This window comes from Panthera pardus, unplaced genomic scaffold (genome assembly GCF_024362965.1).
Source record: "Panthera pardus isolate Hobbes unplaced genomic scaffold, ASM2436296v1 HiC_scaffold_13, whole genome shotgun sequence".
NCBI lineage: Eukaryota > Metazoa > Chordata > Mammalia > Carnivora > Felidae > Panthera > Panthera pardus.
The window spans coordinates 17,203,389-17,228,002 of NW_026526688.1; the positions used below are offsets into that span (position 1 = coordinate 17,203,389).

Genomic DNA, 24,614 nt, shown 5'->3' on the forward strand with positions numbered 1-24,614 from the left:
TTTGTTAAAGAGACTTTTTCCCAGTGGATGCTCTTTCCTGCTTTGTCAAAAATTAGTTGGCCATGCACTTGTGGGTCCAATTCTGGGTCCTCTATTCTATCCCATTGGTCTATGTGTCTGTTTTTGTGCCAATACCATACTGTCTTGATGATTACAGCTTTGTAGTGAAGGCTAAAGCCTGGGATTGTGATGCCTCTCACTTTAGTTTTCTTCTTCAATATTACTTTGGCTATTTGGGGTCTTTTGTGGTTCCATACAAATTTTAGGATTGTTTGTTCTAGCTTTGAGAAGAATGCTGGTGCAATTTTGACTGGGATTGCATTGAATGTGTAGGTTGCTTTGGGTAGTATTGACATTTTAACTATCTTTATTCTTACAGTCCATGAGCATGGAATGTTTTTCCATTTCTTTGTGTCTCCTTCGATTTCCTTCATACATTGATTTCGTACCCTGCAACTTTGCTGAATTAATGTATCAGTTCTAGGAGTCTTTTGGTGGAGTCTTTCGGGTTTTCCACGTAGAGTATCATGTCATCTGTGAAAAGTGAAAGTTTGACTTCTTCTTTGCCTCAATTGTCTAATTTTTAAAAAATCATTGATTCTTCTCCCTGCTCAAATCTGTTGAATCCTTCTAGTGAATGTTTCCAGGCAGTTGTGTTTTCCAGTTTCAAAATTTCTGTTTGGTTAACTTTTACAGTTTCTCTCTCTTAATTCTCTCATGTTATTTATTTTTTATTTCCCTGATTTCTTTTAGTTCTTTGTCTTTTCCTTTAGCTCTCCTTTTTTTCTTTGTGATTCCAGAATTATGTACTTATTTATTTTTAAAGTTTTTATTTAAATCCCAGTTACTTAATATACAGTGTAATATTACTTTCAGTTGTACAATATAGCGATTCAACACTTCCATACAACACCTGCTGCTCATAGCAATTGTACTGCTTAATTCCCATCACCTATTTTACCCATCCCCCAACCGCCTCCCTTCTGGTAAACATTAGTTTGTTCTCTATTGTTAAGAGTCTCTCTTTTTTTGCCCTTTATTTGTTTGTTTCGTAAATTCCACATGAGTAAAATCATGTGGTATTTGTCTTTCTCTAACTTATTTCGTTTAGCGTAATACTGTCTAGCTCCATCCATGTCATCGAAAGATTTAATTCTTTTTTTATGGCTGAGTAATATTCCGATATCCAATTTATATATATATATACATATATATATATATATATATGTATACACATACATATATACCATCATTCGTCATTCAATGGCCTGCTGGACTGTTTCCATCATTTGGTTATTGTAGATAATGCTGCTATAAACATTGCAGTGTATTTATCCCTTCAAATTAGTATTTTTGTAATCTTTGGGTAAATACCTGGTAGTACAATTGCTGGATCATAGGGTAGTTCTATTTTTAACTTTTTCGGCACATTCCACATGTTTTCCAGAGTGGCTGCACCAGTTTGCACTCCCACCAACAGTGTAAGAAGGTTCCCCTTTCTCCACAACCTTGCCAGCACCTGTTGTTTTTAGAGTTACTGATTTTAGCTCATGTGAAGTGATATCTCATTGTAGTTTTCATTTGTATTTCCCTGATGATCAGTGATGTTGAATCACTTTGCATGTGTCTGTTTTCCATCTGTATGTCTTCTTTGGGTGGGAAAATGTCCGTGTCTTCTGCCCACTTTTAATTGGATTTTTTTTTGCGTGTTGAGTTTTTAAAAATTTTTAAAAAATGTTTATTTATTTTTGAGAGAGACAGAGGCAGAGCATGAACAGGGGAGGAGCAGAGAGAGGGAGACACAGAATCTGAAACAGGCTCCAGGCTCTGAGCTGTCAGCACAGAACCCAGTGCGGGGTTCGAACCCACGAACCGTGAGATCATGACCTGAGCCAAAGTCAGATGCTTAACCAACTGAGCCACCCAGGCCCCCTTTGGGTATTGAGTTTTATAAGTTCTTTATATATTTTATATATTTACCCTTTATCAGATATGACATTTGCAAATATTTGCTCCCATTTCGTAGGTTGGCTTTTAGTTTTGTTAATTATTTCTTTCACTCTGTAGAAGGTTTATTTTGAGGAAGTCCCAATAGTTTATTTTTGTTTTTGTTCCCCTTGCCTCTGGAGATATCTAGAAAGAAGTTGCTAAGGCTGATGTCAAAGAGGGTACTGCCTGTGTTCTCCTCTAGGATTTTTATGATTTCATGTCTCACATTTAGGTCTTTAGTCTGCTTTAAATTAAGTTTTGCCTATGGTGTAAGGAAGTGGTCCAGTTTCATTTTGCTGCATGTTGCTATCATGTTTTCCCAACACTGTTTGTTGAAGAGACCGTCTTTTTCCCATTGGATATTCTTTCCTGCTTTGTGAAAGATTAATTGACCATGTAGTGGTGGGTTCATTTCTGAGTTTTCTATTCTGTTCCATTGATCTATGTGTCTATTTTTATGCCAGTACCATACTGTCTTGATGTCTACTGCTTTGTAATATAGTTTGAATTCTAGAATTGTGATGCCTCCAGCTTTGTTTTTCTTTTTCAAGGTTGCTTTGGGTATTCGAGGTGTTTTGTGGCTCCATACAGATTTTAGGATTCTTTGTTTTAGCTCTGTGAAAAATGTGGATGGTGTTTTGATAAGGATTGCATTAAATGTGTAGCTTGCTTTGGATAGTATAGATATTTTAACAATATTTGTTCCTCCGATCCATGAGCTTGGAATGTCTTTCTATTTAATTGTGTCATCTTCAGTTTCTTTCATCAGTGTTTTATAGTTTTTAGAGTACAGGTCTTTCACCTCTTTGGTTAGGTTTAGTCCTAGTTATCTTATTATTTTGGGGGAAGTTGTAAGTGAGATTTATTCCTTCATTTCTATTTCTGCTGCTTCATTATTGGTGTATAGAAATACAACAGATTTCTTTACATTGATTTTGTAGGCTGCGACTTTACTGAATTTGTTTATCAATGCTAGCAGTTTTTTGGTGGATTCTTCCTACATATAGTATCCTGTCATCTGCAAGTAAGGGAAACTTAATTTCTTCCTTGCCTATCTGGATGCTTTTTCTTTCTTTTTGCTGTCTGATTGCTGAGGATAGGACTTCCAGTACTATGTTGAATAAAAGTGGTGAGAGTGGACATCCCTGTCTTGTTCCTGACCTTAGGGGGAAAGCTCTCAGTTTTTCCCCATTGAGGATTATATTATCTGTGGGATTTTCATATATGGACTTTATGATGTTGAAGTATGTTCCCTATATCCTCTATCCCTACTTTGTTGAGGGTTTGCATCAAGAACAGATTTTGTACTTTGTCAAGGGATTTTTCTGCATCTATTGAAATGGTGATATGGTTCTTATCCTTTCTTCTCATTAATGTGGTGTATCATGTTGATTGATTTGTGAGTATTGAACCACCCTTGCAACCCAGGAATAAATTCTGTTTGATCATGGTGAATGATTTTTTCTAATGTAGTGTTGGATTCAGTTTGCTAGTATTTTATTGAGAATTTTTGGAATCATGCTCATGAGGGATATTGGCCTGTAGTTCTCTTATTAATGGAGTCTTTATCTGGTTTTGGTATGAGAGAAATGCTGGCCTTATAGAATAGGTTTGGAAAATTTTCTTCGTCTTCTATTATTTGTAATAGTTTGAGAAGATTGGTGTTAACTCTTCTTTAAATGTTTGGTAGAATTCACCTGTAAAGCCATCTGGTCCTGGACATTTGTGTGTTGGGAGGTTCTTGATTATTTTTTCAATTTCTTGTGCTGGTTATTGGTCTGTTCAAGTTTTCCATTTCTTCCTGTTTCAGTTTTGGTAGTTTATATGTACCTAGGAATTTGTCCATTTCTTCCAGTTTGTCCAATTTGTTGGCATGTAGCCTTTTGTAATATTCTATTATAATTGTTTGTATTTCTTTGGTGTTAATTATTATTTCTCCTATCTGATTTGTGATTTTATTTATTTGGGTTCTTTCTATTTTCTTTTTGATACGTCTGGCTAGAGGTTTATGAGTTATTTTATTTTCTTCAAAGAACCATCTCCAGGTTTCATTGATCTGTCCTATCGTTTTTGTTTTGTTTTGTTTTGTTTTTTAGTTTCTATATCATTTATTTCTGCTCTAATATTTATGATTTCCTTCCTTCTGCTGGCTTTGGGATTCATTTTTTGCTCTTCTTCTAGTTCTTTTAGGTGTAAGGTTAGATTGTGTATTTGAGATTTTTCTTCTTTAGGTAGTTCTATTTTGCTTTATACGTCCCTCTTAGGACCATTTTTGCTGCATCCCAAAGGTTTTGGACTCTTGTGTTTTCATTTTCATTTGTTTCCATGTATTTTTAAATTTCTTCGTTGATTTCCTGGTTGACCCATTTCTTATTTAGTAGCATGTTGGTTATTCTTCATGTATTTGTATTTATGGTGTCTCCAAATTTTTTCTGATGGCTGACTTCTAATTTTATAGTGTTGTGGTCAGAAAAGATGCATAGTATGACTTCAGTAATTTTGTATTTGTTGAAGCCTGTTTTGTGACCTAATATGTGATCTATTCTCTAGAATGTTCCATGTTCACCTGAAAAGAATGTGTATTCTGCTGTTTTAGGATGGAATGTTCTGAATATATCTATTAAATCCATCTGGCCCAGTGTGTCATTCAAAGCCATTGTTTCCTTGTTGATGTTTTGTTTAGATGATCTATCCATTCATGTAAGTGGGGTGTTAAAGTCCCCTACTACTATTGTGTTATTATCAATTTGTTATTTTAGGCTATTGTTTTATATATTTGGGTACTTCCAAGTTGGGTGTACAAATATTTACAATAATTATATCCTCTGGTTGGATAGTCTTCTTTATGATTATATAATGTCCTTCTTTGTCTCTTTTTACAATCTAGTTTGCCCAATATAAATATTGCAATATAAATATTGTCCAACTTTCTTTGGACATCCATTTGCATGCTAAATGTTTCTGCACACCCTCACTTTCAATCTGCAGGCATTTTTAGGCTTAAAATGAGTCCTTTGTAGGCAGCATATCGATGGGTCTTATTTTCTTATCCATTCTGACACACTGTGTCTTTTGATTGGAGCATTTGATCCATATATTCAAAGTAATTATCGATAGATTGTTTATTGTCATTTTATTACTTGTTCTGTGGTTTGTTTCTGGAGATTTTCTCTTATCCTTTCTTGTCTTCATTGATTTTGGTCTCTCCTTTGCACTTAAAGTGTCTCATTTATTATTTCTTGCAGGGCTGCCTAGTGGTCACGATCTCCTTTAGTTGTTTGTTTCTCTGGGAAACTCTTTGTCTCTCTTTCTATTCTCAATGATAGCCTTCCTGGATAGAGTATTCTTTGTTGCCAGTTTTTCTCACTCAGCACTTTGAATATATCATGCCACTCCCTTCTGGCTTTCCAAGTTTCTGTTGAGAAATCTGCAGCTAGCCCTATGGGTTTTCCCTTGTATGGTAAGGACTTTTTTGTCTCACGCTTTTAAGTTTTTTTCTCTATCACTATATTTTGCAATTTTAATTACAATATGTCTTGCTGTTAGCCTGCTTTTGCTGATTTTGATGGGAGTTCTCTGTGCCCCCTGAATCTGGATGTGTTTCCTTCGTCAGATTAGGGAGGTTTCTGCCTTGAAATATATTTTCTGCCCCCTTTTCTCTCTTCGTCTGCTGAAACTCCTGTGATACAATTGTTATCACATTTGATGGAGTCACTGAGTTCCTTAAATCTATTTTTTTTGTTCCCTTATTCTTTCTCTTTTGCTTAGCTTCATTATTTTCCATTATTTTGTCTTCTGTATCAGTAATTCATTCTTCTGCTTCTTCCAGCTTGCTTTTCATCATATCAAGACTATTTCTAATCTCATTTATTGCATTCTTCATTCTGATTCTTTTAATCTTTATTTTTTGAGAAAGAGACAGAGCATGAGAGAGAGGGAAACACAGAATGTGAAGCAGACATTCACTGTCTGCTCTGAGCTGTCACACAGAGCCCAATGTGGGGCTCGAACTCATGAACCATGAGACCATGGCCTTAGCTAAAGTCAGGCGCTTATCCAACTGAGCTACCCAGGCGCCTCCATTTTGATTCTTTTTTAACTATTTTATCTCTTTCATAAGGGCATCCCTTATGTCTTCTATTCTCTTCTCAAGTCCAGTGAGTATCCTTATGATTGTTGCTTTAAATTCTCCATCAGGCATGTTACTCATATCTGTTTTGCTTTTATCTCTGGCTGTGGCCATATCTTGTTCTTTCATTTAGGATAAATTCCTGTTTGGCATTTTATCTAAGTCTCTGCCTTCTCTGCCTTCTTCTCTGTGTTGGAAAACCTGGTTGTGTTTCTTGCTCCTGAAAGTAATGGCCTTATGAAGAAGTCATGTGGTGCCCAGGGCCTGGCGCTTCAAGAATTGTCTCCTTCGTGTTCTGTGTGTACTCTGCTCGTGTGTTCTGACTGCTCTATCCATCAGGCAAGTCATCTACTGAGGCTCTCCTTGCCTGCTGTGGGCAGCATTTGGTCCCTGGCCTGAATGTGGCAAGTTTTAATTAGGTGTGCTCTGGTCTGCTTGTGAAATGAGACCTGAAACCAATTCCACCAGAACCGAGGCCCTGCAGAACTCTCTGGTTGTGAGACTCGGCGTGGGTAAGGGTTTGTGTTGGTCTTCTGGGGGAGGGGCCCACTGCACTTGGACGGAGGCAAGCTTGACTGAGAAGGGCAGTTCCACCAGAGCATAGAGGGTCTGCTTAACCCAAGTTAGATAGCTAGTGTTGGCACTGAGCTGCTTCTGCTATGTGGCTCTGTATTTATGCTGAAGGGTGGGGGAGAGAAATGGCACTAGTCAGCCCCTTTGTTCCTAGGGAGAAGTCTCCGTGAACACTGCGTCTCAGGGAATCAGTCCTACAAAAGCTAAGAATCACGTCACTGTGTGCCTCAGGTGTTTCTCAGTTTGCTGTTTCCACACCATCTGCCCCCAGGTTGTTTGCTTGCCTTCTTTCCAGTAGCAGTCTAGTGCTCTCAGGACTCTATCCCAGCCAAACCCACTGACCTTTAAAACTCCAGGCTTTAAGCTCCACTGATTGCAAAAACTCATGAAATTCAGCCACTCTCATGTTCCAAGCCAGGAGCTTTGGAGAAATGTTCTTCTTATGTGTTCCCCTGTGTGCTCCTCTCTTGCCCTTCTCTGTGACTGTGGCTCCCTCCCTTATGCAGCATCCATGATCTGTTTGTCCATTAAACTGCATCTCTGCACTTCCTACCTTCTTCACTGTGGCCTCTTCTCTCCCTTTAATTGTGGAATTTGTTCTGTCAGTCTTCAGGTCTATTTCTGGGGTATTTAGGATCATTTGATAATTATCTAGTTGTGTTGATGGGATGAGACAAGCCTGGGATCCTCCTACTCTGCCACCATCTTTCCTCCCCTTCCTTTGGCTCTTTGAGCATATTTAAGAAAGCTGGCTTAAAGTTCTTTCCTGGTAAATCCAACATCCGTGCCTTCTCAAAGAGAGTGTCTGGATATTTACATTGTTCCTTTCAATGGGCCATGTTTTCTTGTTTCTTTGTATGCCGTGTGACTTTTATTTGAAAATTGGGCATTTGAAAAAACAGCTACCTCTCCAGTCCTTACAAACCTTTTCTGTGCTGGGGTAGTGCTTCACTCCTTGACCAGGTGTGTTCTGAGCTTAGGGATAAGCCCAAGATAAAAGCTTAAGGTCAATTCAGGTCTTTTCTGAGAATGCCTCTTACCTGGGCTTGTGTGTGGTACTCTCACTCCACATACGTGACTGTTTTTGAATGTCTTACTGTCCCAAAGAGTCTCATTCTGGCTTCAATCCAGGGATTTAGATGGTCTGTTATATGTGCCCACCTGTGATCTTTTGCATCGGGTGCCTGTGTATATGTATTTTTTCTGAAGCTTTCATAAACAGTGACTGCTGATTTTCCCCAGCCTGAGAACAAGTTCGATGAGACAACCAGTCCTTTAGGAAGCCCCCAGAAAGAGTAGAACGTTATCAATAAATTTAATCGGCAACTGGGAATTTAGTTGCTGCATATTCTAGATGAAGACTGTACTGAGCCAGGAGGGAGTAAGGAAATGGTGAGTAAAATTTCCATGAAATTTCCTATCATTTTTTAAGGTAAATTTTTCTTGACTGGTAATTCACTTGATTACTGTAGATCTTTGGGTGTTTTCCACAGTGACTAAAAGGTTAGTTCAGCCAGTTTCTCGATTTTTGATGTTTCCTTGGAATAAGGGATTGAAACTTTCTAGTCTGACATTTTGCTGACATCACACCCTTGAGGAACTTTTGTGTAGTTAAAACAATCACTTTGAGAAATTAAGAGCAAACAATATATCAGGCAAAAAATTTGTGATACATTTAGATGAAAGCTAATTTCTCTAATATCCCAAAAAGCTCTGAAAAATCAATTAAAAAGGAGCGCCCAGGTGGTTCAGTCATTAAGCATCTTGACTCGGAATTTCAGCTCAGGTCATGATCTCATGGTTCATGAAATGGAGCCCTGCATGAGACTTCATGCTGCAGCACAGAGCCTGTTTGCGATTCTCTCCCTCTCTCTCTCTCTGCCTCTCCCCCACGTGCTTACGTTCTCTCTCTCCCTCTCAAAATAAATATAAATAAACTTAAAACAAATCAATTATAAAAATATGAAAACCAAGTAGCAATTTGGAACAACATTAACAGGTAATTTAAAGAAAAAGAAATGTTACTATTTCATTTGATGATGTTAAATTGTATATTCAACTCTAATATTGGCTTCTTGTTTTTTATTTTTTTTTTTAATGTTTATTTTTATTTTTGACAGAGACACAGAGCATGAGCGGGGGAGGGGCAGAGAGTGAGGGAGACACAGAATCAGAAGCAGGCTCCAGGCTCCGGGCTGTCAAGCACAGAGCCCGACGGCGGGGCTCGAACTCACAGACCGCGAGGTCATGACCTGAGCCGAAGTCGGATGCTCAACCGACTGAGCCACCCAGGCGCCCTGAATATTGGCTTATTTCTAAATAAAGAATAAGACTGGCATTCTATACAGGCTGTAAACTGTATAGTGGAGCTTTCTGAACTTTGTTCGGTTTATGTATTTTAGCTCCATTATCTTTATCATAGAAAACTTTCACCTGTTCCACCTTTCTTCCACTTTTACTTCCCACTTTTTAAGGACCAGTTCTCATATTCTTATTATAAACCATCTAATGAAACATATAAAGCTTCCTCTTAGGTGGACATCAAGAAATGTGATAAAAAACCTAGCCTCTCCAACTCTGGGCTCTCTCTTGAATTTTCTCTGTTGATTCAAAATTTGCATTATAAAATGGAGATCAGCTACATAAGCATTAGTTCTCACCAATGACCAATTCAATATGATTATGTTAAATTATTAGTTGCTTTTGATACTTTGAACTCCCTTGTGTTAACGGTCATTATTTAATGGTTTTGTCTGCCATGTAGGACTCCATTCCTTGGATGCCCAGTGGACATCAGCTTATTCAAATTTTTAATGTCTAAAGCATAGAATGATAGTGAAATTGTTATTTTAGTGAATATTAAGTTCAAGGCATAGGATTCAAAGAGCCCTTACTCATCTCATGCAATTGTCAATTAAGGAGAGTGAGACTAATGCACTTCACAGATTTATAAGAGACTAGAAGATATCACCACTTCAACTACCTTAAAATTACTAAATAAATAAGTAGATAAGTAAGTTTAGGTTAAACCAGAAGCTCCATGTGTCATATGTTGATTTCTGTTTCAGAAGGGAAGTTCAGGAGCGCCTAGTGGCTCAGTCTGTTAAGCATCAGACTTTGGCTCAGGTCATGATCTTGTGGTTCACAAGTTCAAGTCCCATGAGTTGGAGCCCCACGTCAGGTGGGCTCTGTGCTGACAGCTCAAAGCCTGTAGCCTGCTTCAGATTCTGTGTCTCTGTCTCTCTCTGCCCCTCCCCTGCTCATGCTCTGTTGCTCTCTCTCTCTCTCTCTCTCTCTCTCTCAAAAATAAATAAACATTAAAAAAAAGAGAAGTTCAAGTTTCTAATTCTGCTCAGTAGATGAGAGAGTAGGGGGGAAGGACATAGTGTTATTTCCTCTCTTGTTAAAATTCTTGCTGAATTTGTTTTCTGGATGAGTTCAGTTTAAACCAGCTGAAGTCAATGAGCAGAAATGGAAATGACACTGGTAAGAGGAACTGTACCTTTAGTTTAGAGAAAGAAAAAAAAAAGAGAAGGAAATGCCTGCTAGAATTTCATACGGTTCAGAGGAGGATCATGTCTTTTCTGAATGGTGGCTATACAGTGAGACCAGTGAGCACGATTGAAAATGCCTGCCTGTCTAATGCTCTGAGGCACACTTAATTAACTCCATCTAGGTTCATAATACAATCATCACATTACAAACCCATAGTTGTTTTTAATGTTTATTTAATTTTTGAGAGAGAGAGAGAGACAGTGTAAGCGGGGGAGGGGCAGACAGAGACGGGGAGACACAGAATCCGATTCAGGCTCCAGGCTCTGAGCTGTCAGCACAGGGCCCCACGCGGGGCTCTAACTCACAAGCTGTGAGATCGTGACATGAGCCAAAGCCAGCCGCTTAACCGACTGAGCCACCCAGGCGCTCCTGAATCCATAAGTTTTAATGATGAAAGTGTATAGCCTTACTTTGGCTTCCTGCTAACACAAGGAAGATTGGTTAGTCCAATTTATTGCAGAAATTCTAAAGAGCCATTCTAAATTAAACCTGTGCTTGATGTTGACTCTTTTAAATACTCAGCAGCTCCCTAGAAATTGGATATTCAGTGCTGACCCAAGTTTAACTATTCCTCAACAATCCATTCTCTATTTGGGCATAGAATCAGGCAAAAGCATAATTATTTTGTCTAATATTAACCTGTCTGTTCACTAGGCTGTTTTCCCCACAATTTCAACTCTCTAATATGTTAGAAGTTACAAGGATGCAGTCTTCGTGTTTAAATTAATTTATATGGGAAATTATAAACACTGTCTCATATAGCCTTCAGTAGTCTAGTTTTATAGATGTGGATGATGATGAAAACCATAATCCAGCCCTCCTCTACAAATCTTACGATTAAGCAAATAGACTTCCTAATGATTATACATTGTCTTCAGTCATCAAAAAAAAAAATGATTTTCCTAGGATTAAAAAAGACTGTAATTGTCCTTTAAAAACAATGACGAATTTATTAACAATTATCATTAAAAGCAGGCAGAGGACAGAGGGTCTGTAATTCCATAAATATGTAAACAGTAAATTACTAATTATTTTCTACTTATAACTGCCAGATTCTGAAACTCGTTGCATTTACTATCTTATTCAATTCTCATAAAAAAGTACTCACTCAGGAGGGCCTGGGTGGCTCAGCTGGTTAAGCGTCCAACTCTTGATTTCAGCTCAGTTCTTGATCTCAGGGTCATGAGTTCAAGCCCTGCACTAGACTCTCTGCTGGGCATGAAGCCTACCTAAAAAAAAAAAAAAAAAAAAAAAAAAAAGCAGTCACTTGAGATGGAGGAGGAAACTATAACATTCATAAATTTTCGTAAAATCAGTAAGAATTTAGTAAATTTAAAAGACTGACTTCGAGAATTCTTTTTCTGGGATTGATTGGCTTGTCTATAATACTACAAAAGACTGGTAAATACTGGACTTATTCGTTTACATTTATGGATATAGGTCATAAACAACTTTGATTGAATACTCTTAAAAAGGGGAAAATGAGCTTTGTCACTGTAGCACCTACCACCGTAATAGCTAAATAAGTTCATGCATAATTAAGGAACGTATAGTGGAAAGAAATTGCCCCGTGATGTATTCAGAAGTTCAAGAATTGAGGACCTATTAACATTTGGATGTGAACAATCAGCCCAAGGTGATTGTTGCATTATGAGACGATCCGTAAAAAGTATTTGGAAAAAGCTATTCATTGGTTCAACTAACATTATGGAAAACCTCTTATGTGCAACGAGTCATAAAGCATAATGGGTAGGGGTGTCAGATTGTAGAGGGAACGTGTTTCGTGTCCCTAACGATACACAACATACCACTCCAATTTGGGGGTGGGGGGTTAAAACAACAACAGTCATTTATTTGTTTACTCTTCTTCATTTTGGGCAGAACTTGGGGACAATTCATCTCTGCTCCATGTGGCATCTCGTCCATGCGACTCAACTGGGATTGAAAGATCCACTCCCAATATGGAGTGACTCATAAGGACAACAATTTGCTGGCTGTCTTCTGGGTGCTCAGTGGAGTCGTTGGCCAGATTCCCAGTTCTCCTCCATGTTGCCTTTGCAGAAGGCTTGGTTGGGCTTCTAACCACACAGCCGCTGAGTTCTGAAAGGAAGAGGGTAAGTGCCAATGTGCAAATGCTTATCAAGTCTTGGCTCACTTTATGCTTAATAATATCCTATTGGGGCATGTCATGGCTCAGTCGGTTAAGCATCCGACTTCAGCTCAGGTCACGATCTCACAGTTTGTGAGTTCGAGTCCCGCATCAGGCTCTCTGCTGATAGCTCAGAGCCTGGAGCCTGCTTCAGATTCTGTGTTTCCTTCTCTATCTGCTCCTCCCCCGCTCTCACTCTGTCTCTCTCTCAAAAAATAAACATTAAAAAGAAAAAAAAATGTAAATATCCTATTGGCCAATACTAGTCATGTGGCCTAGCCCAGAGTCTTTGTGGGAAAAGACAATGCAAAGGTCTGAATACAGATGAGGAGCCTGGTTCATTGGAAGCCAAAGTACCAGCCTACCATAGAAGAGTGACTGGAGAGTTATAATACCAAGAACATACCCTGTTCTGCTTCAAGGAGCTCACAGAGAAGAAACCTCTTGAGTACTCTTAGTCATGTTTTACTACATATCCCAATGGGTAGACATGGGGGACTATCGTTTACCCAAGACAATTTTTTTATGGTATTATACATAGGACAGGTGAAAAATGAGACAAGCGTGACCATGAGCCCAGTGAATACAAGGTGGTCCCACCAAGATTGAGGCCCAAGGGAGGGCATTTTGCATCACAATGCAAACCCATTTCTTGCTCTCAATTCTGCCATCAAGTCGAGCTAGCGACCTATTTCAACTGTTCCAGGCGTGTTTATTGCCATGTTTGTTTGAATAAAGAAGCATTATGGTAACTCATGGTATATCCCTCACCTGGCTAGGTTGCCTGATGTCTCCAACAAAGGGGATTGAATTAGGTGATCTCTACAGTTCCTTCTAAGTGTTTTATTACATAAAAGCGTAGCTAATGATATCATATTACATCAATGGTGAAAAATGCATCCTTTTTCTGACAAGCACATTCCTTCAACAACCGGGAGTCAGTGAAGTTGACTGAGAGCTAACTGATGAATCTGGACTTCTCTGAGCACATCTGTGTGCTCCCTAATAGGCTCTCACTCTAGAAACTGCAGCAGCATGTGTTAGGACTGGCCTTCGGCTTTACCACAGCCGGCACTTCTGCTATAAACTAGGTGTCTTCTTTGACCAAGATGTTAATTTCTGCATTACTTATCTTCCAGGCTTGCTAAGAAGATAAGAGAAGTGAAATTACTTAGCTTTGATTAGGGATTGTGGTTTTTTTCTGTCACTCTGACCACACTCTACTAGATTCTGACGACAGTTTTGCATCAGGTTTTGGGGGGGAAAAAAAAGAGAGGAATTCACTCTCAGGGATCTGTTAACCTCTAGAGTACTAGCCCTGCCCACACCGAGTAGGGAGGTGCTGCTTTTTCAACTTCTCCGTTGCTAAATCTGTGACTCATTTAGTGAAACCTAAGGAACCATACCTGAAGAAGAAAAGCAAGACATTTTTAAGAAGCAGTTTAAAATTTCTCTTGCTGATAATGTGCTTTTTTCCTCCTGGCCTTCTTAGAATCCACGAAGTATAAGAAGCTTGCCTTTTTTTTTTTTTTTTTTTTTAGTTTCACTTTCAGGATTGCAGCAGGAAATGTACCATGCTTCCCTGGTGAAAACGACTGGATTTGGACTAATGAAAAAAAGGAACAGTCAGCTGTTATCAGAGTACATGAAGGTATTTCTTTAAAATTCTTACTGGGGTAGAATCTCTCATGTTGGGCAGATCTGGAATGCCCATTGGTTTTAGCATTCTTTGGTCTTTCTTTGATCTGGCCAGAATCAAGAAGGAGAATGGGAGAAAAGGGATGATAGAGGTGTGGGAGAAGTGTGTCCTAACTCCGAATACACGTAATAGCAAGAATTTATAATTAACATTATAAAACATTTTATGCAGTAGTTAATTTCCTTTCCTTTGCGGAGTTCTGTAAAATGTGGAAAAGCACATTAGAAAAGCTATGGAACTCATTTTGCAACCGTCTTTTAAAAAAATCTGATCTTTGTGTTAAAGTTACAGAGCTCTGTGATCTTGAATGAGCTTTCTCCTTTTCTGAGTCTCGTTGGCTGGAGAAGAGACAGGAGCTGGCACTTTATGATAATACGCTTGCAAAGGAGAAAACACTTCAGGTGTTCCTTAGCAATACGAAAGTGGCTTTCTTTAACCTCGTAAAGGAAAGTGGCAGAAGGTGAGAAAGTAGAAAGGCTTTTCGGTGGATAGGAAGGTCAGTAATTGACACTAGGAAATGCAGGTGAGTCAGATGAAATTCCAGTCCGCCTGGGGCAGTCCTGGTTTCAGGAAGTTGCCTCCTAATTTCACAGTAGATTGGGAGTTGGTGCGTGTGTCTGCATTTAGGTGTATCTCTATACACATTCAGGAAAAAAAAATACTGTGAGGTTTACAAACCAAGCCGTAAAAGCCAAACTAAACAGCGGTTAGCTCTAAGTAGCCCGGCTGCCGATTCCGCGCCTTAATCATGATGCAATATTGCCTCTCACTTGGAAGGAGGCATAGAATTCTGTGCATCCTGAAAGACCTTTGTAAAATTGCTAGGCCCGCTGAGTGCCTGTTTTTCCTCCTTTTAGCTTTCTTGGCTTCTGTTATGTCTCACTCAGTGGCAATTTGGTTTTCACTGGGGTCTCATCCTCTAACTGTATTTCGGTTTGTTTTACTGAAGCAAACTCCAGAGTAACTTTTTCAATATAGGTTGCACAGGCATAAACTTATAGAATCGTTGCATATCTCAAAATAGCTTTCCCCCTTATCTTCAGTTGTTTGGCTGGAAGTGAAATTGTCAGTTCAAAGGTATTTCCCTTGATTATTTTGAAAGCTTATCACTATTGTTTTCTGGTGGCTGATGTTGCTAATGAAAAGTTCTCTATCACTCAGGATCTTTTTCTTTTGAAAGTAATTGATCATATGTTCTCCTTTGAAGGTTTTTTTTTTTAATTTTTTCTTAATGTTTATTTATTATTGAGAGACAGAGAAAGACAGAGCGTGAGCAGGGGAGGGGCAGAGAGAGGGGGAGACACAGAATCTGAAGCAGGCTCCAGGCTCCGAGCTGTCAGCACAGAGCCTGACCTGGGGCTCGAACCCACAGACCGGGAGACCATGACCTGAGCTGAAGTCGGACGCCTAACCGACTGAGCCACCCAGGCACCCCTCCTTTGAAGGTTTTAAGATTGTTTTTCTTGTTTCTGAAGTTGTCTAAGATTCTCTCTGTGGATTTTCCTTTTTCACTCATCCTGCCTATCATTTGGTGAGCCTTTTTCCATGTGACAAATGTATTTTCAGATCTGGGAATGTCTTTCAGTCCTTCGGGGATCTTCTTCGCAAAGGGATTAGTCCTTTTCAGTAATTCTGATGTCTATCTACAGCCCTTCCAGAAGAGATAAATGTCACCCAGACAAAGAGGAGAGTATACTGCAGGGACTGTATGTGTGTGTGTTGGTAAATATAGGTAGAAGTGCTTATGGTACAGGGAAGGAGGTTTGGGAGAACCCCAGAGATGTGGGGTATGGGGAGTTAGTCCCTGATTTCCAGAATGTATCATTCCCAACCCCACATTCTTCATGTACCAGAGCAATTTGGTAAGGGGCTGGCCTGGGCTGCAATATTCCTCATAGCCTATAAATATAAAAATTGTGTGCAGCTGTAACAATAGTGTATTAGAAAGTGCCAGTATTATAAAGGCCACGACATAATTAATAGAAGCTGATTTTTTTCTGTTTCTGAGGACTAGATTAAAATAAAAATAAAACCACTATTTTTAAAAGCCTATCAGAACAATTATAAATACGTTAGTTCTGTTTTCCTGCAGTTAATCATCTAAAATGATTTTATTCTCTAAAACTTGTCTGGAATTCTTCTTGTGACATGACTTTTAGATCCCATGGAAAACCTAAATTATTTAAATAGCTTTTTTTGTTGATCCGTCTCCATACGTTGAAGATGTATTTGTTTTTTTTTTAAATATCTGAAAATGAAACTGGGTAAATGACCATACCAGAGAATACCACATTAGATACGTATCCTACCGAAATAAAGTTGTGGCTGTTTATGGAGATAAAGGAGGTTTTCGTGGCTGATTAACTGCCCAGGGGAAGCTATCCGTTCAACATCTATTTATTCAGTATTTGCTATGTTCCTGTCATTTTTCTAGACACGGCAAAGCAGTACAGAGTAAAAACAACCATGTCCTCTGCTATTACAGCTTTACATTCTAGTCAGGTGGAATAATTAATTAAAAAATAAGTAAAATGATTTCAGATAATTCCCATCAACCACGGCATGGAAAAAGCAATCTAGGAAAAGAATATCAAACAGGAGGATTTACACTTCTGACTTCAAGGTTTACAATAAAACCTTACAATAATCGAAACAATGTGGTGTTGGCCTAAGAATCAACAAATATTCAGCGTCAGAGAGTAGAGAGCCCAGATATAGACCACGCTTAAACCCGCCCACACTTATTTGGTTTTTAAGAAAGGTGCCGAAGCAAGCCAGTGGGAAAAGGGAAGTATTTAAAAAAAAAAAAAAAAAAAAAAAAAGTCTGACAAACTGGATGTGCAACTGAAAAAAAATGAACCTAGACTCTTCCTTCCCATCAGACGCAAAAGTTTATTAAAGAGCGATCAGAGACCCTTACCTGACACCTGAAACCATTCATCTTTAAAAAAAATAATAATGACTTGGGGAGGAGGCAAATTTTCTCAGACAGGACTCAGAAAGCAGTCATTAAAAAACTGATAAATGAGGCTTTATCATAACTATCAAGCTATCATTCACTAAGAAAATGAGCAGGTGACCCACAAAATGGGAGAAAACATTCACAAAATATAAATCTGACAATGGGTTGATATCTATGTGTATAAAAAGGTCCTATAATGCAGCAATAAATAAGAAACAACCTAATTAAAAAATGAGTGAAATCTTTGAGTATACGAGGGAAGATATACAAATGGACAATAAGCACCTAAAAAATTGTTAAACATCAGTCAGTCAGGAGATGCAAATTAAAACCATAATGAGAAATTACTGCACACTCACCGGAATGACTGAAAAATAAGAGCACGGTACCAATTGTTGGTAAAGGTGTTGGTGGGAGTGTAAAATGGTACAAACTTTGCTAAAAGATCTGACAGTTTCTTTTAAATACCCAATAATTCCAATCATAGGTAATTACCTCAAGGAAATCAAGTGTATATGTCCGTAAAAACATGTCCAGAGAGGTTCCTAGTAACTTCATTCTACTATAGTGAAAAACTGCACACAATCCATGTGCCTAATAATATGGGCATGGATAAAATATGATATATTCATACAGTGGAATCTCATTCGGTTAAAACAAAAATTTACAAAACAAAACTCCCACCACGTGCAACATGGATGAACTTCAAAAATACCATTTGAGTAAAAGAAGCGTTGTTTAAGTAAAGACTGACTATGATCCCATTGATAGGAAGCTATAAATCATACAACATCACCGTAGAAAACAGTCAGAGCTGTGATGGACTCTGGGAGGTGAGGATTGCCATCAATTGGGAAAGGGAGGGGAGACTCTTTAGGGTTTGGGTTGCACAGGCGTATACGTGCGTCAGAAATCAGAGAATGTGCACTAAAGATTTGTGCACTTCATCGTATGCAAATTTTATATCAGAAGAAAATCTATTAACAAATCCTGAGTTGAAGGCAGCAATACATACTCTTTAGAGGGAGAGGTACTGATGTTGAAGTGAACTGATGATGGGTAGATGGGTAGATATATGGTAATACAAGAGTGGTCACTAAAATTCTGTGAATTGTGCTCTTGTTTAGGATTTTTCATTAGAAATGCTGGAAGAACTTAACTGTGAGACAGCCATGTTCTTTGTGAATGGAAGTTAGCAAATGCTGCTATAGGACAAGATGCAGATCTCCTATGGAGTGAAAAAAAAAAAAAAAGAAAAGACATAAAATGATACATAATGCACAGTTCCACTAACATGCAATACAAAAGCAGGTCAACTGAATCTTTTTTGTGTATGAAATCGTGAAGTGCTTGTCTTTGGGAAGGAGGAGGTGGTGACTGGGCGGGAGCATGAGGGAGATTTCTGAGGGGCTCATAGTGCTGTGTTTCCTGAGCAGAGTGGCGATCGGAGTGGTGAATGCACTGACGTGTGAAAATTTAACAAGCTGTACATTCACGATTTGTGTACTCTTCTGTATGCATTTAAAATATAATTGCTAAAGTTAAAAAAGTATATATAATACAAATCCTGATGCAAAAAGCTGAGCTTCTATCTGGAAGTATAGACTAAAGAGATAAAAAGGTGGAATATAAATTTAAATACAAAGATGATCACATACAAGGACCCATGTCTCCCTAAAAGTGGTTCCAAAGGAGAGAACACAGGGAAAGGAGAAGTGGCAATGACCCAAGTAATAATAGAAAAAAGAAATCTGAAAACATAGACATGAGTCTTCAGATTGAAAATGCCTTAGAGTGTACAGGTACATTTTAGAGGCAGGATTTAGCATGAAATATACCTGTGAAATTTTACATTACCAAGAAGAAAGAAAAGATACTTCCAAAAAGAAAAAGAGGAGTAAGATAAAAGTGCCTTTCATAGAAAGGAAAGAAAACCATATGGGCATGATTTCTTTTTAGGAACAATGCATATTAGAGGACAGTGGGGTAATGCCTTCATGATTCTTCATTAAAAGTATTTTGAACCTCAGATAGCCTACCTGTCAAAATCATATGACAAAAGAACAAAAACAGATGTTCAAGAACTTGCATGATAGCCCCTGATAAATATTCTGGGGAAAGAGGGGGAAGAGCCACTCGAGGAGAGACTCTAGTCAGAACAAGAATATTTCAAGAAAGAAGATACTGAAATCCGTAAGATAGTGGCATTAACCCAGGAACATGGTGGAATGATTCTACAGTGATAACCAAAGAGCAGGTGTTCGACATATGCCTCCAAACTGGCCATTTAACCAAGAGTATGATTAAGAAGCTAAATGATCTTAGTATTATAGAGATGAAATCACATATAGTTCTTCTTTCAACAAGAATAAAATGGTGGAAATTATAAACTTCAAGAAAGTAACAGTCCGAATAAACAGCAACTCTACGAGGCATAAGCCTGAAGAACTGATTTAGTAGACGGTAGAAGATTTCATGTTGCCTCAAAGATTCTTCTGCACTCACCTCATTGTGCTCAACTGCATCCATGTTTTATTCATCAGCAATTTTAGTTCCTTAAAAACTCTATTTAGGCAAAGATTCTGTAAATGAAAATCTTACTGCCTTTCACCTCTATGTCTGCTGCTGTGATTGTTACTAAAGTATTCTCAAATCACCCATTTAAAATATCAAACATGATTACATTTCATTTATAAGACTTACAAAGTTTTACATAACAAAATCAAAATATTTTATGCAGTGTTTCCTAAGTAATTTTGATACAGCATATAAAATATTTTTATTAAAACTTTTAAGTTATTTTTTTTGTTTCAAGTTTTTATTTAAATTCTGGTTAGTTAATAGATAGTATAATATTAGTTTCAGTAGTAGAATTTAGTGATTCCTCCCTTACATATCACACCCAGTGCTCATCACAAGTGCTGTCCTTAATACCCACTGATTTAGCCCACCTCCCCACCCACCTCCCCTCCATCAACCCTCAGTTTATTCTCTACAGTTAAGAGTCACTCTTATGGTTTGCTCCCCTCTCTCTTTTTTTTCTTTCCCCTATGTTCATCTTTTTATTTCTTAAATTCCATATATGAGTGAAGTCATATGGTATTTGTCTTTCTCTGACTGACTTATTTCACTTAGCATGATACAATTTAGCTCCATCCATGTCATTGCAAATTGCAAGATTTTGTTCTTTTTGATGGCTGAGTAATATTCCATTGTGTGTGTATGTATCTGTATGTATGTGTGTGTGTGTGTATATATATATATATATATACATATACACACACACACAAATATATCACTTCTTCTTTATCCATTCATCAGTTGATGGACACTTTCCATACTTCGGTTTTGTTGATAGTGCTGCTATAAACATTGAGGTGTATGTGCCCCTTCAAATCAGTATTTTTGTATTCTTTGGGTAAATAACCTAGTAGTGCAATTGCTGGGTCATAGATAGTTCTATTTTTTACTTTTTGAGGAACCTCCATACTGTTTTCCAAAGTGGCTGCACCAGTTTGCATTCCTACCAACAATGTAAGTGGGTTCCCCTTTCTCCACATCCTCACCAACACCTGTTGTTCCCTGTGTTGTTAATTTTAGCCATTCTGACAGGTGTGAGGTGGTATCTCATCCTGGTTTTGATTTGCATTTCCCTATGGATGAGTGATGTTGAACATCTTTCCATATGTCTGTTAGCCATGTGGATGTCTTCTTTGGAAAAGTGTCTGTTCATGTTTTCTGCCCATTTCTTAACTAGATGATTTGTTTTTTTGATGTTGAATTTGATAAGTTCTTTATAGATTTCGGATACTCTCTATAAGATATGTAATTTCTAAATATCTTCTCCCATTCTGAATGTTGCCTTTTCATTTTGTTGATGGTTTCCTTTACTTTGAAGATTTTTATCTTGGCGAGATTCCAATAATTCATGCTTGCTTTTCTTTCCCTTGCCTCAGAAGATGTGTCTAGTAGGAAATTGCCACAGCCAGTGTCAGATAGGTTGATGCCTGTGTTCTCCTTTAGGATTTTGTTGATTTCCTATTCCATCCATTTCGAATTTATTTTTGTGTATGATATATGAAAGTGGTCCAGTTTCATTCCTCTGCCTGTTTCTGTCCAGTTTTCCCAACACTGTTTATTGAAGAGAACTGTCTTTTTCCCATTGGATATTCTTTGCCGCTTTGTTGAAGATTAATTGGCCATATAGCTGTGGGCCCATTTCTGGGTTTTCTGTTCTGTTCCATTGACCAATGTGTCTGTTTTTGTGATAGTACCAATACTATCTTGATGACTACAGCTTTGTAATATAGCTTGCAGTCTGGAATTGTGATGCCTCCAGCTTTGCTTTTCTTTTTCAAGATTGTTTTGTCTATTCAGTATCCTTTGTGGTTCCATACAAATTTTAGGATTTTTTATTCCAGCTCTGTGAAAAATGTGGGTGGTATTTTGATAGGGATTAAATGTATAGTTTGCCTTGGGTAGTAGAGAGATTTTAACAATATTTGTTCTTCTAATCCATGAGCATGGAATGTTTACCATTTCTTTGGGTAACCTTCGATTTCTTTCATCAGTTTTTTATAGTTCACAGAATACAGATCTTTTACCTCTTTGGTTAGGTTTATTCCTAGGTATCTTGTTATTTTGGGTGCAATTGTAAATGGGATTTATTCCTTCATTTCTCTTTCTGCTGCTTCATTATTGGTGTATAGAAATGCAACAGATTTCTGTACATTGATTTTGTAACCTACAACTTAACTGAATTTGTGTATCAGTTCAAGCAATTTTTTTGATGGAATCTTTCTGGTTTTCTACATAGAGAACCATGTTGTCTGCAAATAGTGAAAGTTCGACCTCTTCCTTGCCAATTTGGATGCCTTGTCTTTCTTTTTGTTGTCTGATTGCTGAGGCTAGGACTTCCAGTACTATGTTCGATAACGGTGGTGAGAGTGGATATCCCTGTCTTATTCCTGACTATAGAGGAAAAGTTCTGTTTTTCCCCATTGAGGATTATATTACCTGTGGGATTCTCATATATGGACTGTGTGATGTTGCGGTATGATTACTCTATCCCTGCTTTGTTGAAGGTCGTTACCAAGAATGGACACTATACTTTGTGTCATGCTTTTTCTGTATCTATTGAAATGACCATATGGTTTTTATTGTTTCTTTTATTAATGTGGTGTAGAGCATTGATTGATTTGCAAATATTGAGCCATTTTTGCAGCCCAGGAATAAATCTCACTTGATCGTGGTGAATGATTCTTTTAATATACTGTTGGATTCGATTTGCTAGTGTTTTGTTGAGAATTTTTGCGTCCATGTTCATCAGGGGTATGGCCTGTAATTCTCTTTACTGGGGTCTTTGTCTGGTTTTGGAATCAAGGTAATGCTGGCCTTGTAGAATGAGTTTGGAAGTTTTCCTTCCATTTCTATTTTTTAGAACAGTTTGAGAAGAATAGGTATTAACTCTTCTTTAAATGTTTGGTGTAATTCCCCTGAGAGGCCATCTGGCCCTGGACTTTTGTTAGGAGATTTTTTACTACTGATACAAATTCTTTGCTAGTTATCAGTCTTTTCAAATTTTCCATTTCTTCCTGTTTCAGCTTTGGTAGTTTATATGTTTCTAGGAATTTATCCTTTTCTTCCAGATTGCCTAATTTGTTGGCATTCAGCTTTACATAATATCCTGTTATGATTGTTCGTATTTCTTTGGGTGTTAGTTCTGATCTCCCCTCACCCATTCATGATTTTACTTATCTGAATGCTTTCTCTTTTCTTTTTGATAAGTTTGGCTACGGATGGGTTTATCAGTTTTATTAATTCGTTCACAGAACCAGGCTCCAGTTTTCATTGATCTGTTGTATTGTTTTTTAGTTTCTGTATCATTTATTTCTGCTCTAATCTTTATTGTTTCCCTTCTTCACTAGCTTTAGGCTTTGTTTGTTGTTCTTTTTCTAGCTTATTCATGTATAAGATTAGGTTGTGTGTTTGAGAGCTTTCTGGCCTTTTGAGGTAGTCCTCTATTGCATATACTTCCCTGTTAGGACAATTTTTGCTGCATCCCAAAGGTTTTGGACCATTGTGTTTTCATTTTCGTTTGTTTCCATGTTTTTTTAAAAAATTTATTCTTTAGTTTCCTGGTTAACTGTTCATTCTTTTTTTAAAATTTTTTTTAAATGTTTGTTTATTTTTGAGACAGAGAGCGTGAGTAGGGAGAGGAAGAGAGAGAGGGAGATACGGAATCCGAAGCAAGCTCCAGGCTCTGAGCTGTCAGAAGAGCCCAATGCGAAGCTTGAACTCACAAACTGTGAGATCCTGACCTGAGCTGAAGTCAGACACTTAACCAACTGAGCCACCCAGGTGCCCCTCTCATTCATTCTTTAATAGAATGTTCTTTAACATCCAAGTATTTGTGGTCTTTCCAAATTTTTTCCTGTGGTTCACTTCAAGTTTTGTAGTGTATGGTCAGAAAATATGCATGGTATAACTTCAGTCATTTTGTATTTGTTGAGGTCTTACTTGTGACCCAGGATATGATCTATTGTGGGGAACGTCCCATGTGCACTTATAAAGAAGATGTATTCTGCTGCTTTAGGATGAAATGCTCTGAATTTATCCGTTAAATCCATGTGGTCCAATGCGTCATTCAAAGCCATTGTTTCCTTCTTGTTTTTTTTTTTTAGATGATCTATTAATGTAAGTGGGGCGTTAAAGTCCCCTACTATTATTATATTATTATCAATGGGTTTCTTTATGTTTGCTATTAATTGATTTAATACTTTGTTTCTTCCAGTTTGGGAGCATAAATATTTACAACCGTTAGATCTTCTTGTTAGATAATCCCTTTATTTATTTATTTATTTATTTTTTCAGGCCAGTGACGAGATGCCTATTTTTATTTATTTATTTTTATATATATAATTTATTGTCACATTGGTTTCCATACAACACCCACTGCTCATCCCAACAGGTGCGCTCCTCAGTGCCCATCACCCACTTTCCCTCACCCGCATCCCCCATCAACCCTCAGTTTGTTCTCAGTATTTAAGAGGCTCTTATGGTTTGCCTCCTTCCCTCTCTGTAACTCCCCCCACCCCCCCACTTTCTCTGCCCCGTGGTCTTCTGTTAAGTTTCTCAGGACCCACACATGAGTGAAAACATACGGTATCTGTCTTTCTCTGCCTGACTTATTTCACTTAGCATAATAGTCTCCAGGTCCATCCATGTTGCTGCAAATGCCAGATTTCATTCTTTCTCATTGCCAAGTAGTATTCCATTGGATATATAAACCACATCTTCTTTATCCATTCGTCAGTTGATGGACATTTAGGCACTTTCCATAATTTGGCTCTTGTTGAAAGTGCTGCTATAAACATTGGGGTACATGTGCCCCTATGTATCAGCACTCCTGTATCCCTTGGGTAAATTCCTAGCAGTGCTATTGCTGGGTCATAGGGTAGATCTATTTTTAATTTTTTGAGGAACCTCCACACTGCTTTCCAGAGTGGCTGCACCAATTTGCATTCCCATCAACAGTGCAAGAGGATTCCCGTTTCTC

General features: G+C 38.0%; 1 protein-coding gene across 1 annotated transcript in view; it reads left to right on the forward strand.

Moving 5' to 3' along the window:
• The window catches only part of TLR3 (toll like receptor 3), a 65,384-nt gene that overhangs the window by 26,738 nt on the left and 14,032 nt on the right, over positions 1-24,614 (forward strand). Inside the window, exons 2-3 of the mRNA XM_019422203.2 lie at positions 12,128-12,360; positions 13,937-14,046. The gene's annotated coding sequence lies outside the window, so the exon portion shown is untranslated. The remainder of the gene's footprint in view (positions 1-12,127; positions 12,361-13,936; positions 14,047-24,614) is intronic.